The sequence below is a fragment of the Apium graveolens genome, chromosome 3 (assembly GCF_009905375.1).
Source record: "Apium graveolens cultivar Ventura chromosome 3, ASM990537v1, whole genome shotgun sequence".
NCBI lineage: Eukaryota > Viridiplantae > Streptophyta > Magnoliopsida > Apiales > Apiaceae > Apium > Apium graveolens.
The window spans coordinates 15,586,083-15,602,525 of NC_133649.1; positions in this window are offsets into that span (position 1 = coordinate 15,586,083).

Genomic DNA, 16,443 nt, shown 5'->3' on the forward strand with positions numbered 1-16,443 from the left:
GCATGAGTTCTCAGCTCCAAGAACACCTCAGCAAAATGGGGTAGTTGAAAGAAAGAACAGATCTTTAATTGAGGCTGCCAGAACAATGTTTGAAGAATCAAAGTTACCAACATATTTCTGGGCTGAAGCTGTTAATTGTGCCTGTTTCACTCAAAATATCTCTTTGATCAATCAAGCTAAAGGCATGACTCCTTATCAGTTGTTCAAGAGAAGAAAACCAACTCTAAACTTTCTTCATGTCTTTGGATGTAAATGCTTTATACTAAGGAATCAATCTGACCATAAAGGGAAGTTTGATGCAAAGGCTGATGAAGGGATATTTGTTGGTTATTCAGCTGGAAAATCTTATAGGGTCTACAATCTAAGAACCAACATTGTTATGGAATCTGTGCATGTTGTGTTTGATGATAAAAAGATTGATGGACTAACAGATGAGGGACAATATGAGAGACTCAAATTTGACAACATTGAGATATATTGTGATGATAGTGAAGAGGAGACTGATGGAGATAACACTTCAAAAGGGATTCAAAACATGCCCTTGGATAATGCACAAAATACTGCATCCGTTGAAAGTCAGAATTCTGCATCCGTTGATAGAGGCAATGCAGTATCCGTTGAAAGACATGGTGTATCATCCGTTGAAGTACTAAATGAAGCATCCGTTGATCATAGTTTATCAACGGATAATCGATTTACATCATCAGTTGATAGAACTCCAAGTTCCCTGCAAAGGACCAACAACTCAGGGGGAGTTTCAACTAGTCAACACTCTGTCTCACATCATGACAATACTGAGGCCACCTCATCTAGAGCACATCTTCCACTTCAAAGGAAATGGACCAAGAATCATCCCTTTGAACTGATCATTGGTAATGCATCATCTAAAGTGCAAACAAGAAGAGCTACTCAAGATGAATGTCTGTATAGTAGTTTTCTATCTCAGGAGGAACCTAAGAAAGTGGAAGAAGCCTTATTGGATCCAGATTGGATATTAGCTATGCAGGAAGAGCTAAACCAATTTGAGAGAAACCAAGTTTGGAAGCTGGTACCCAAACCAAAGGACAAGAGTCCTATTGACACAAAATGGGTATTCAGAAACAAGATGGATGAAAATGGCATTATCATAAGGAATAAAGCCAGATTGGTTGCTAAAGGCTATTCTCAGCAAGAGGGAATAGATTTTGATGAGACATATGCTCCTGTTGCAAGATTTGAAGCCATCAGAATTTTTCTAGCCTATGCAGCTCATGCCAATTTCAAAGTCTATCAAATGGATGTCAAGAGTGCATTTCTAAATGGGAAATTAGAGGAAGAAGTCTATGTAAGTCAACCTCCAGGATTTGAAGATCCAAATTTTCCAGACTATGTATATTATCTGTTGAAAGCACTCTATGGACTGAAACAAGCACCTAGAGCCTGGTATGAAACCTTATCAAAATTTCTTTTGGAGAATCACTTCACTAGAGGTACTGTTGATAAAACTCTCTTCTTTAGGAATGTTAATGGCTCTATTATACTTGTTCAAATTTATGTAGACGACATAATATTTGGTTCTAAAGATGATAAACTTTGTAAAAAGTTTGCTAAGCTAATGCAAAGTAATTATGAAATGAGCCTTATGGGAGAACTAACCTATTTTCTTGGTTTACAAATTAAACAAGTTAGTAATGGAATTTTCATTAGTCAAACTAAATATATTCATGATCTTTTAAAGAAGTTTGACTTAATGGAATGTTCATTTGCAAAAACTCCCATGGCCACTGCCACCAAACTTGAATTAAATAAGACTGAAAGGTCTGTGGACATTACAAGTTATAGAGGCATGGTTGGTTCACTTTTATATTTAACTGCTAGCAGACCAGATATAATGTTTGCTACATGTCTGTGTGCTAGATTTCAAGCTGATCCTAGGGAGTCTCACTTAATAGCTATCAAAAGGATTTTCAGATATCTCAAGGGTACACCAAATTTAGGTATTTGGTATCCTAGAGAATCTGGCTTTGATCTAATTGGTTATTCAGATGCAGACTATGCAGGTTGTAAAATAGACAGGAAAAGTACAACAGGCTCCTGCCAATTCCTGGGAAACAAGCTTGTATCATGGTTTAGCAAAAAGCAAAATTCAGTCTCTACTTCTACAGCTGAGGCTGAATACATTGCTGCTGGAAGTTGCTGCTCTCAAGTGTTATGGATGAGAAATCAACTCCTTGACTATGGACTTCATGTTGATAGAATTCCTATCTTTTGTGACAACACAAGTGCCATAGCCATAACAGAGAATCCTGTACAGCACTCAAGAACCAAGCACATTGATATCAAGTACCACTTCATTAGGGAGCATGTCATGAATGGTACAGTGGAACTACATTTTGTTCCAAGTGAACAACAAATTGCAGACATATTTACCAAGCCACTTGATGAATCAACATTCACAAGATTAGTAAGTGAGCTAGGTATGCTTAATTACTCTTAAAATTCATGTCCTTATTGCAATTTGAATTGAAGCCTGAAATATATTAGTTGCTAGAACAAATTTGACTTTTAACAAAGTTTATACCATCAACGGATGTTTCCTATCCGTTGAAAGTCAAAATTGCTCTATCAACAGATATTCATTATCCGTTGAAAGACAAATACATTTCTGGAATTTTTATCCGTCAACGGATAAAACTGAAGTACCTTTCAACGGATGACAATTTGCCTTATCCGTTGAAATGTCACATCAGTCGATTCAGGTGTTTCACAGCCGTTGATTCTATTTTTTTAACCGTTGATACTCATACATACATCTGTATGTATTGGTTTTAAAGGTAGTTGTTAGAATACTTACAGTTTATTCTTAAACGGCTGAAATTCACTAACATATACTTATTGATTAATCTTTTACTAATTTTTTTTTTGAAAGCATATAAGCCCTTCTGATTTTTCATTTTTACTTTACGCTTTCTTAAAATTTCAAGCATTTACCATTTTCTCTCTGCAAAACCTTCAAGTTATTCTCTGTAATTTCTACTCACAACAATGACACCAGTCGTGAAAATTATGTCTCAATCTGGGTTCATCTATGAGAAGAACAATTTCATAGCTTTGGTAGAAAAGAATGAAGCCCATTCAGACTATCACAAAATGATGGACTTCATCAAAAACTGTAAACTTAGCTATGCAATGCTGGAAGCCCCAACGATTTACTGTGAAGTAGTTGAGGAGATTTGGACAACTGCTGAGTTCAACTCCATAGATATGACTATCTCCTTCACTCTCAAAGGTAAAAATCACTGTATTAACTGTGATGATTTACAAGCATGTTTTAAATTACCTGAGAACAATGCCATGACACCACACACTGATAATGATGTATCCAGCATGTTAGATTCCATAGGTTATTCTCTTAACTCTGCTAGTTTAGGGAGTATTAGAAGAAAAGGCCTTAGGAAAGAATGGAGTTTTCTTGGGGATGCCTTTATAAAGGTTTTCTCTGGGAAAATTAGTAATTTTGATGCCATAACTTCATCTCTTGTTAATATGCTCTATATGCTTGTTTCTGATAGGTATTTTAACTTTAGCAACTATGTGATGCTAGAATTGGGTACTAGATTAGGTAACAAAGTTAATAGACCTAATAACATCTATTATGCTAGATTCTTTATGTTATTGGCTAACCATGTTGCTGAAGGTTTGGTCATAATCAATGAGAATAATAAACTCAAGTGCTGGGCACAAGAGAAAAGAGTTCTTGCAGATTTATTGAGAATGGATCTCAACAGCAGTGTGCCATTGGTATACTTACCAATCATGAATGCACCTCAGGTAGGTGAGGTGATTGCTTCTACAACTCCTACTTCTTCCAACCCCTCTATTTCTTTATCTTCTAGTGTGGCCATGAAATCTGTGACAATGCCCCAACAGATTTCTACCAAGGTCACCAAAACTAAACTTTCAAAATCAAAGACAAAGAAAACCACCTCTGTTGTTTCTCAAAAGACAACAGTTGTAACACCAACCATTAACCCTGAGGGGAGTGAACAGGGTGTGAGTGGTGAGGGGAGGGGTGAACATCAAAGAAACCCCCAGGATAAGGAAGGAGAGTTAAATGCTTCCCAAGCTAGCCAAGCCACAGTTTCTCAAAAAGCTGTGGTGGTTGAAAAGGTATCTAGCACATCCCTAGTTGCATCCTCCCAAAAGGATGTTATTATTGAAAATAGTTCCCAACCAGGAACACAGAACAAACGAGGGAGGGACACTGAAGCCAAACACTCACCAACAAAAGCTTTTATTAGAAGAAAGAAGGCTAGAACCCAATCTTCTACACAGGGTGCACACACTGCACAGATACATCCATCTGTATCTATGCCTTCTCAAACTCAGTTTGATGTGGCTCCAATAAATGTGGAGTCACAGCCCCATTCTCTCACAATAATCACACATCAATCACCAAACACTTCATCACCATCTCTGGATGTGGATATGTTATTCCCATCAATTCCTGATTCTCCCTCTTTACAACTCAGGGAGGAGCCCCACTCAAATACAGGTGATCATCATCTCTTAGATGATTTGTTGGATCACCCGCAAATTCTTTCAGATATAATTGAAGGATCTGTGTCACCACATCTCAAATCAATCTACACAGATTCAACAGTTATATCACTTTCAATTTCAACTTCTTTTCCTTCTTCAACGGATATCACTCATCCGTTGACAAGTGGTTGCTCTTCAACGGATAAGCTTAACAGCAGTTATCCGTTGATAACATCAGTTTCACCTTCAACGGATATTCCACATCCGTTGATAGTCTCTCCACACATAACTGAATCAATTCCAAGTGTAGAAGACATGAATACTGTGCAATCACTCTTAGGATTGAGGGAAGGGTGTGAAAATTTGAGTGAGAGGCTGGGTTGCTCCCAGGCAAAAGGAGAGATTGAGAGCTCAAAAATGCATGCTATTTCTTCCAGCATGGCAAAAGTAAGTGAGAGGAGTACCACCTTAGTAGGTGAAGGTGAGGGAGTGAGTTGTGTGAGCCAGGGGGAGCCCCTGATGCAAGAAAATAGAGAAAAAGAGAGAAAGGCAGGTACAATAGATATAAGGGTGGAACCAGCCATTGCTAGTGAGTCAATGATTGTGGATGATGCTGAAAAGGAAAGACAATTTCAGCAACATTACAAAGCTGTAATTGATAACATTTCCTTGGATGCTGACACTTTTACTCATCCTGTGTCAGCCTATCAAATGTTGGCTGCTCAGGGCAATGAGGAGGCAGAAAAGATACTACATCTAGTACACACAACAGAATCTCTTCAAAGGGATAAAGCTGCTATTAACAAGATGCCTTCTACAGCTGGTGAGCCATCTGAGGAATTTGGAGTAAATTCTGATGATGATGACTCTGTTTCTTTTGATGGAAGCATGAACTTAGGGGGAGATGAAGGCCCTAGTTCAATTCCAAATCTACCTGAATGGGCTTTGACAAAGGAGTATAGATCAGGGGAATTCAATGTCTCCTTAGTCAAACAAATCAACACTATTCATCAGGCCATTCAGAACACTTCACATGCAAGTATTAAGGCTATCCTTCAAGCTCACCTGGACTCACTGCATCTCATGAAGTTGCAGCAAGTAAAGCAGAATCTGAATATGGATGATCTCAGGAAGGATATTGCTGACTTGAAATCCTACAGTTCTGAAAAATTGGATTCAGTCATGCCCTATGGTACATTGCAGGACTTGGTTTTGAGATTGAAAAAGGAATCAGTTACTGAGAAAAGGCTGGCCAAGTTGGAAGATAGAGTTCAAGTTATTGAAGATTCTGTGGCCACCATTCTTCACAACCAACAATCTCAAACCAGTCTCCTAATGCAGCTGGCAAAAGCACAAGGCTTGACCCCTCTCCTTGATGATAACAAAAAGGGGGAGAGTAAAAGGGAAGGGGAAGGAGAGCCATCTACAAAAATCAAAATATCTAAAGTGCTAGTTCCTGCCATCACTACTTCTCCAATCATTCAAATCAAAGGAAAGCCTGATGGAATTGATTTGATTCAGCTAGCAGCAGCTGAAATTCAATTGAAAGAGCAAAGGAGGAGAATTGATGAAAGGTTGCAACTGTTGTTTGGCTCTACACAAGATAAATCAACATCTGTGAAATATAGCACAAAGATTGAACCAATCAACATGGAGCTCAAGCCAGTAGGGAGACATAAGGATGGAGAAGCTTCTTCCAAAGAACTACAAGCTATAATTCTCAAGCCCAATAAAAGATCCAATAAGGACTCTACAAAGAATCCTTTAAAAGAAGTGGACTTTCCTCCTCCAAAAGCTGATGAAAACAAGCTTTTAGGTAGGAGTATTGCTTATCTCAAAGAGACCATGGATGAGGCTGTAAGGAGAAATAGGGCTATTATCACTAGAGAGGGAAAGAGCATATGTGTGATGCAAGGACATCCCAAATTCTCAATAGCCAAGAAGGAAGAAGTCAAGCAACTAAAGGCTGACAAAAGAGCACAAGCAAAGCTTGAACAACAGCTAAAGTCAAGTCAAGTTGAAGAAGAGAAAGGAATTGAAGTCAGGGGTGAAGACAAGATTGCAAACCTAGATGAGGTTTTTGGGAGTATATTTGGTGAGAGTATGGAAGAAAGAGAGGAATGGCAGAAGGGAAACAGAAGAAAGGCCAAGGCACATAGAAGGAGTGAAGATAATACTGAAGTAACCAAATCTATATCTAAACCACTACCTTCCATACCTGAACCTCTTGTTGCTAATCCCACTATAAACATCCATGGTGAACCAATCATTCCAAAAGAGGAACCTATTGATTGGGACACCATCAAATTGCCTACCTTTCTAACCACTCTTCCACTACCAAAGAAACAGAAAAAAAACCCAAATCTACACCTTCCATAACCTCTAAGAAATTCACTCAAAAACAAAAGCCTAAGCCTAAGCCATCCATTTCTAAAGATGATTATGTTCACATCTGTGACATAAAAGAAATTTCAGACATTGAACTCTATCTGGATGAGCTGGAGGATGTAAGAGGAATAGCTGCTTACAGACAGCTACCAGAGAGATTAGTGTTCAGATACAAAGGAGCTGGGGAAAGAACATGGCCTCTCCACAGGATTCTGAATGAAGGCTACTCTACCTTGATTAGAGTCTTTTCAGCTATACAAAAGGATTCTGGCTTTACCAGAACTGCCAAGACTGAAATTCTCAACAAGATTGCCAATATAAGGAAAACTTGGAAGGAGCCCAATGCTTTACCCAGGACTTTACTCATTCAAGAAAGGGGAATTACAATTCACAAATCACCTCATTGGTTGATGGAATTTAGAGATGATAAAGGAGTCAGAAGATTTTTCAGACTTGAAGACCAACTCAAGATTGCCAGCAATGAAACTCTCAAGGAAATGCAATCTAAGTTGGATATCAGTGTTGAAGATGAAGCTGAATTCTTCAGACAACTCCAACTCCAAATTGAGGAAAATGACAAAGGGCTAGGAAAGAAAACCAGGGAACAAAGAAGAAAAAGATGATTTGCTCAGGCTAAAGGAGTATCCTTGGAAATAATGTAAATCTTCAATTTCCTCCTAGTACATACATTTTTGCAGCATTTTCAAATTTCTACTTAGTTTCAATTCATATATCTGTTAAGTGTTTTGTTATCATCAAGTTAACCCTGAATTTATGCCTACAATTCTTATAGACATAAATAGGGGGAGATTGTTAGGAATATATGTGCATTAGTTTGATGATATGTTTAACAAAACACTTAAGTAGAAATTCAGTGTCTGTAGCCTCAACGGATAAGACCACTTTGGCTATCCGTTGATGGTGTAGCTTTACTTAGAAATAAGTCTAGTGTTGTAGCATATTTCAGTCTCTGTATTTAAGATGTAATTCTTAGAAGTTGAGAGAAACTATGAGTCATGTTGACTACTAGAAGATATGCAGATAGGAAGGCCAATTGTAAATATTTCATGCCTTGTAATCTTGTATAAATGAAGTGGTATCAACGGATGACTTAAAGACCTTCAACGGATGAGAAGCTAAGCTTCAACGGATGTCTCTAAAGCTTCAACGGATAACATCCTTCAACGGATGAGTGCATCAACGGATGAAAGCTTCAACGGATAACATCCTTCAACGGATGAGTGCATCAACGGATGAAAGCTTCAACGGATGTTCTGTTGATTAACCGTTGATAAGTGGTAGTTGTACCTACAAACAGAGGCACGTGGGTGAACAGAGATAACTGAAATGTGGCAGCCTAATTTCAGGAACATCAGAAAAAGCAGCCGTTCTACTCTAGTATAAAGAGACATTAAGTCAACAAAATACTGGAGTGAACTGGAGAAGAAACAAGTGGAGATCTTACTTTATTATTTTATATATCCTTGTCTTCACTTGTAAACTTGGTAATATATAAACCAAGTAGTAGCTAGTAATTAGATAAGAATTTTTCCAGAGCTGTTTAGAAAAATCTTGAGAGAAAAATTATCTAGTTTGTACTAGGATGCAGCTGTGATCAAATTCTTAGATCACAGAATTTCTGAAATACCATCTCTGGTGGAACAACAAATCCACCAGAAAAGTTTTTAAAGGTTTATTGTGTTCTTTACATTTGTGTTTGAATATATATCTGTCTGTATCAGCTTAAAGCAATTCACACACTTGTTCATCTTGAACACACAGTCTTTATAAACTGCTCAAAACTTGAAAAAGTTTTGAGATTTACATTCAACCCCCCTTCTGTAAATCTCATTGTTAGTTCTCTAGAAATAACAAAGGTCCAAAACTCAAGGTTCAATTTATTCTTTTCTTGGTAATGTAGCAGATTATGCTCATACCGGCTCAGGTATTCCATCACGAGCACTTGCATCATTTAAACCATCTTCTTTGGATTAGATAATAGATTCAGGTGCATCTAAAAATGTTACAGGATCATGTAGTGGGTTTGATACATATTTCAGATATCCACCATCACATAAAGAGACTATCCAAACAACAGACGGAAGTCTCCAAACTATAGAAGGAATTGGTTCTATCAAATGCACACCATCCCTTGCAGTTGAATATGTTTTACATGTTCCCTAATTTTCAGTTAATTTACTTTCAGTCAGTTCCATCATTGATCAATTAGATTGTCAATTAATATTTGATCAGAATTCATGTTCTTTCCAGGAGAGGGACACGAAGAGAACGCTTGGGACTGGCATCAGGCATGATGAAATGTGTTATATGAATAAGGAAAGTCATGATGTTACTCTTACCGTTACAACTACTGAAGAAGTTGAAGCTACAGTAATGTTAGAGCATTGTCGTCTCGGCCACGTGCCTTTTGAAAGCCTTAGGAGATTAAGACCTGAATTATTGAATAAAGTAGGTAGTAATAAAGTTATTTGTGATGCTTGTGAGTTTGGAAAACATACACGAATGAGTTATAGCCGTTCAGGATTGAGAAGTGTAAAACCTTTTTATTTAATACATTCTGATGTTTGGGAACCTTGCCCTGTTACTTCCATTAGAGGTTTTGAGTGGTTTGTTACTTTTATTACTTGTTATACTCGAATGACATGGGTTTATTTAATGAAGAACAAATCTGAAGTTCTTGCCTGCTTCCGGGATTTTTTAGCTTATGATATTAAACAGTTTAATGCAGAAGTTTATGTTCTTAGAACGGATAACGGCACTGAATATCTGAATAAGGAATTTGCATCATATTTATCTGCTCAAGGGATTGTGCATCAAACTACATATCCGGATACACCAGCACAAAATGGTGTAGTTGAGTGAAAAAATCGTCTTTTATTGGAGGTGGCCAGGTCACTAATGTTTACAACAAATGTTCCAAATATTTTATGGAGCGAGGCTGTGTTGACTGCATCTTATCTTATTAACAGGATGCCTTCACAAGTACTAGGCTTCAAATCTCCTTGTGAGTTGTTGATGGGAGAAAATGTGTATGCAATTCCCCCTAAGGTGTTTCGATGTGTTTGCTTTGTGCGGGACCATCGGCCATCAGTAAGCAAGCTTGATCCCCGAGCATTGAAGTGTATCTTCGTGCGATATTCAGGTACCCAGAAAGGTTATCGATGTTGGTGTTCATCTGAGAAGCGAGTATTTGTAAGTATGGATGTCACCTTTAGGGAGTAAGAACCATTTTATGGAGAGAAGACACAATCTCTTGCACAACTATCTCCTGTTATTAGAAATATCAATAGAAAGGAGGAGAACTCTCTTGATAGTGTTCGAGATAGAATAATGCAAGGTTCAAATGAAGTTATTTTCGGAATAATACCATGTCCAATGGAAGAAGTAAATGTGCTAGGAGCAGAAGGAGAGAAGGTTCTAGGAGGAGGAAAAAAGAAGATTGTTGATACAAACTTGAAAGTGTATAGAAGAAGACAAAAAGCTGTAGTACATGAAGATATTGGAGAAACATTACAATCCACACCGCAAGTCGAAGATGACACGAGAGTAAAAGAAATACCACAATCCAGGTAACATGTTGTCCCAAATGTCTCTGATGGTCCCTCTCGAAGTCCTTTATCGTTGTCTCCTAGAACAAATGGTAATGAATCTCCTATTATTAATGAATCTCTTCCTATTGTTGTTCATAGAAAGCCTAGAGCTTCCGCTGGAAAAACCTCCAATTAGGTATGGCTTTGAGCATGATATATCTAATTATGTATCATATACATCCATCATACCTGCATACAAAATATTTATTACATAATTACAATCAATGTCTATACCAAGAAATTGGTAGGAAGCAAAGCAGGATCCAAAATCGCTTGGAGCAATGCATGAGGAGTTTAGTGCATTGAAAAAAATAAAACTTGGGTGATTGTTCGTCGTTCAAAGGAAAAACTGTAGTTGGATGCAAGTGGATTTTTTCTGTCAAGCAAACCCCCGAAGGTAAAGTAGAACAATACAAGGCAAGGTCGGTGGAGAAAGGTTATAGTCAAACATATGGAATAGACTATGATGAAACATTTGCACCGGTGGCTAAGATGAGCTCTGTGAGATTGTTAATTTCATGTGCTGTAAATTTTGTGTGGCCCTTGTATCAACTATATGTTAAGAGCATCTCCAACAAAACTCTTTATATGGGCTCTTAAGTTTAAAAATAGAGAGTGATGCTAAAATTTGAGTTCCAAGAGACTTTTAGAAGCTCTTTAAAAGCTTAAGAGTATCTTCTCTCTCCTCAATTCTAAGAGCCTCTACCTAGCTATTATCTTATATTTTATATTAAAATAATCTCTCCACTTTCTTTCTCTCTCCCTCTTCTTTTGTCCTTTTATAACTTCAGTGTATTTTTAGTTATAAAATAATATATAAAGAGTGAGTTTAAAAATTATTGTTGGAGATGAACCTACACTATCTTGCTAGGAGCTAATTTTTTATATTAATTTTAAAGAGTGAGCTAAGAGTCTCTTGGAGATGCTCTAAGAATGTGTTTTTACATAGAGACTTGCAAGAAGAAGTCTATTTGGAGATTCCACCCGGCTTTGGCACTATGAAGACGATTGGAATGGTATGCAGGTTGAAGAAAACTTTGTATAGGCTTAAACAATCACCAAGGAAATGGTTTGATAAATTTCGGCATGTTGTCCTTAGAATGGGATATAAGCAGTGCAATGGTGATCACACTATCTTCTAGAGGCATATAAAGGGTTGGGTTACTATTTTAGCCGTCTAGGTTGATGATATTATTATCACGAGGATGATACAGAAGAAAGTGTGCTACTAAAAAAATGACTCGGCATGGAGTTTGAAGTTAAAGATTTAGGTCTCTTGAAATATTTTCTTGGTATTGATGTTGCTCGATCTAATAAGGGGATTGTATTTTCTCAAAGGAAGTATGTGCTTGATTTGCTTACGAAAACAGGGATGTTGGGTTGTCGAATGGCCCCAACACCAATCGAATAAAATCATAAATTGTGTAGTGAGTCCGGGGATCCTGTTGATAAAAAACGTTACCAAAGGCTAGTTGGCCGACTTATTTACTTATGTCATACACGTCCTGATATTATATACGTTGTTAACATTGTTAATAGATACATGCAAGATCCTAGAATAGAGCATTGGGAAGCAAGTCTGAGGATACTGAGGTACTTAAAAGGCTGTCCAGGGAAAGGTTTATGGTTTAGAGCTAATGGTAATACTGAAGTTAAAGGCTATTGTGATGCTAATTGGGCAAGTAGCTTGGATGATAGGAGATCTACATATGGTTATTGTGTATTTGTCGGAGGCAACCTTGTGTCTTGGCGTAGTAAGAAACAAGCCGTGGTTGCTCGTTCAACTGCGGGGGCGGAGTACAGAGTTATGGCTCCAAACTTATGTGAGATGATCTGGATTAGGAAACTGCTGGTTGAACTACGTTTATTTAAGAAAGTACCGATGAAACTTTGGTGCGACAACAAGTCAGCAATCAATATCGCCAACAATCTCGTCTAGCATGATAGGACGAAACACATTAAAATTGATCGATTCTTTATTAAAGAGAATATTGATGCAAAGAGTTTGTATCTGAGTTACACAAGAACTGGTGGACAACAAGTTAATTTTTTGACAAAGGGATTATGATCTAAGGAGTGGAATAATATATGTAACAAGAGGGGAATGATTGATATTTTTCACCCATCTTGAAGAGGACCGTTAAATAAAAGAATAACCCATATATGTAACATGGGCATGTGTATGTCTGAGAGTCATATAATTAAATACGATAGGGTAACTTAACCTATATCATTTTTCCTCAAAATATTTACTTTTTATTACTCTCCCCGCTAATTAAAATCATGAAATTTACACATACTTATATTACTAAGTCATTGATGTTGTTGGTGTTTTTATTGTTCTGCTACTTTCCTTTCCATCTATTTTCATGAATTTGGAAGTTAGATTACTATCGACTGAAAATTCATTTCTTTATACAGAGAAGATAGGAACTCCTTGTTAACCAAACAGGATTGTGTTATTGATGTTGTAATTGAAATTTGTTATTGCATGGGAAGCCTCTTTTTGTTCATAAATTACTTAAGGCAAGATAATAATTGATAGAAAAAATTACTCATGTCACTTGCAGTGATATTAGATATTTTCTTTCGCTCATCCAATTTCCAGTCCAAAGTTTTCATCCGCTTTGAGAGATGTTTTTTTGTTAACGACAAAATTAAAGTAAAAAATCAAAAAAATGCAACCACTAAAAAAAGTCTTAGTAAAATGATCTTACACATACTGACTCGAATGTTTACAACTTGCGGCTAGTATATAGGATATATTAAAAATTGTTTTAAAATATATTTTATTTTGTAACAAACATAACATCGGATAAAGACCAACCCTAAAAAAACATAATATATATTCAATGATCAGAACTCTATAGGATAAAACTGAAAAGAAGTCCAATCAATTTGCTATCCAATACTAATAGAAGGAAATAAAAATACATATCATATCTATGGTTGTGCTCCTGCTATTAAATTGTAATTTATATTTAAAAAATAAAGGTAAGTAATCAAGTTCCATTTCGGACAATATAAAATTTAGAGCTAATATACAATATTTATATTTTAATATTCAAAAACCATTACTTATCTATACTATACTATAATAGCCGAAATAGAGATAATTTGGTTCAACGATAATTCCCTAATTTTGATTATTACAAAAATAGATAAATAGTGTTATATATCTAATAAACTACTAAATTATTAAACTACTACTAAATATAGTATATTTATCCTACTAAATTACGAATACAACTTATCATATTATTAAAAGATATAAATAATAGTGTTATATATATGCTAAACTACTAAATTGTTAAACTACTAGAAATAGTCTATTTATTCTACTAAATTACGATCACATGTTATTCTATTATTTTTATTATAAATTTATAATCATTATATATTTATATAAAAATTTAAAAATATAATATAACTGGATAAATAAAAATTTAAAATATTAATGAGAACCCATGCATCGCACGGGATTTATGCTAGTATATTATAATAGACGAAATATTAAAAGTTTGGTAGTCGGTCGGTCGGTACTTGCTGAAATTACTTAATTACCCTTACTTAATTCTTCTAATTCTAAATATTGGGTCGTTCAATTCTAATTCTAACTGATATTGAAGTCAATTTTCTCTATTACTTTACCAATTTCAATTCTATTTTATATTGAACTCTATATCACTATAATTTATATTTAAATTCAACTTATTCTACCAATTTAAATTTTAATTCATATTGAGTTCTATATCATTCTAATTTGTTACTTCGGGCTAAATTAAATTTAAACAAACAAAATATAATTCTTAAAATTTGGTTGATATATAATGTGACTCGGGTTAAGATAAAATAATAATCCTATCAATCCTCCTAAAAAAATTATACCAATCCACGATAAAAAAATACATTATACAATTGTTTCAGACTAACACAAAACTAAAATAAAAATAAAATTCGACTAAAAAAACATACATACTAATTATTCAGTCTAAAACAAAATTATCTTATTGGTCCGAAATTTAAAAAAAATAAAATTAAACTAAAAATAATTTGTTTGATTTGGTCGGTGTATTGGACATCGGGCTAAAATAAAATAATTTAAATCACTGATCCGAGATAAATTAAATTAATATTAGACTAAGTATAATTTGTATCATATTCATGTGAAAAAAAATCAAATTTTATTTAAAACATAATTTTATTTAAAATACACTTAGAATTATCAATAAACTATATCATTCACTGAGTAATATTGTTTTTTTCAAATATCTTTTATAGAGTTATAGTTAATCGATTAAGTAATCACCATGCTAAAATAATAGTTTTTTAAGATACCAACATAACGGAGACATTATATTCCTACCCTCAATAAAATAATAATTTCATTATAATAATATCCCCTTACCAATGTTATCACTTTAAATAAGTTTAAATGTTAAACATATACGTTTACTTATATAATTATCATAAAATTATATCATTTAAATTTTTAAATGAACAAAATTAAGAATTGAATTCAAGTATTTTTTTTAAAATTATGTAATATTAAAAAAAATATGTGCACTCCACGAGTTTTAGGCTAGTATTATATAATCTCATAAATTTAAAAAATAAAGGTAAGTAATCAGGTTTTATTTCAGCCAATATAAAATTTAGAGCTAATATATCCTCCCATATAAATGTTGAGTTCGTGTAGCCAAAATTCCAGTCAATCAGAAGGCACTAAATGTGTTCAACTTTAACTCACTTACTCTACTACTAGTCTAAACTATTTTATTATTTTCAATGATTTTTATACCAAAAAACATTTAAAAAATCCTCTCATGTAAATGTTGAACTTCTGTTATTAAATTGTAATTTAAATTTAAAAAATAAAGATAAGTAATCAAGTTTCATTTTAGACAATATAAAATTTAAAGCTAAAATACAATATTTATATTTTAATATTCAAAAATCATTACTTATATTATATAATCTTATAAATTTAAAAAGTAAATGTAAGTAATCAAGTTTTATTTCAGCCAATATAAAATTTAGAGCTAATATATCCTCCCATATAAAGGTTGAGTTTCTGTAGTCAAAATTCCAGGAAATCAAAAGGACGTACTCTACTACCAGTCTAAACTATTTTATTATTTTCGATGATTTTTATACCAAAAAATCATTTAAAAAATCCTCTCATGTAAAGGTTGAGCTTCTGTTATTAAATTGTAATTTAAATTTAAAAAATAAAGGTAAGTAATCAAATTTCATTTCAGACAATATAAAATTTAGAGCTAATATATAATGTTTACATTTTAATATTCAAAAACCATTACTTATATTATATAATCTCATAAATTAAAAAAGTAAATATAAGTAATCAAGTTTTATTTTCAGTCAATATAAAATTTAGAGCTAATATATAATATTAACATTTTAATATTCAAAAACTGTTTTGAACTATTTTATTAATTTTCAAAGATATTTATACCAAACAAATTTTTGCAACTTGATATTTTGAACTTAACATTTAAAATTCGTAACTGAAAAATTAAAAAAATATAAAATTTTGCAATCTCATATTTTGAAGTTAACATTTAAAATCTGTAATTATATATAAAAATACCAAAAACTATTATATAATAATCTCATCATAATTTGAAAAAATATAAATTTTAAAAATTAGAACTTATATAATAATTAAATTTTAATATTAAGAAATATAAACCACAAAAGTACATTTGACTATTAAAAAAAGTACAACACCTAAAATTATATATATATATACATATATATATATATATATAACAATTTTCTAATGAGGTCCAATATTTAGAACTCAATTTGATTCAAATATATAATAATTTTAAATAACTTTATTATGTAATTCTCTACACAGATCTTATAATTATAATATAGATCTAATTTGCCACCACAT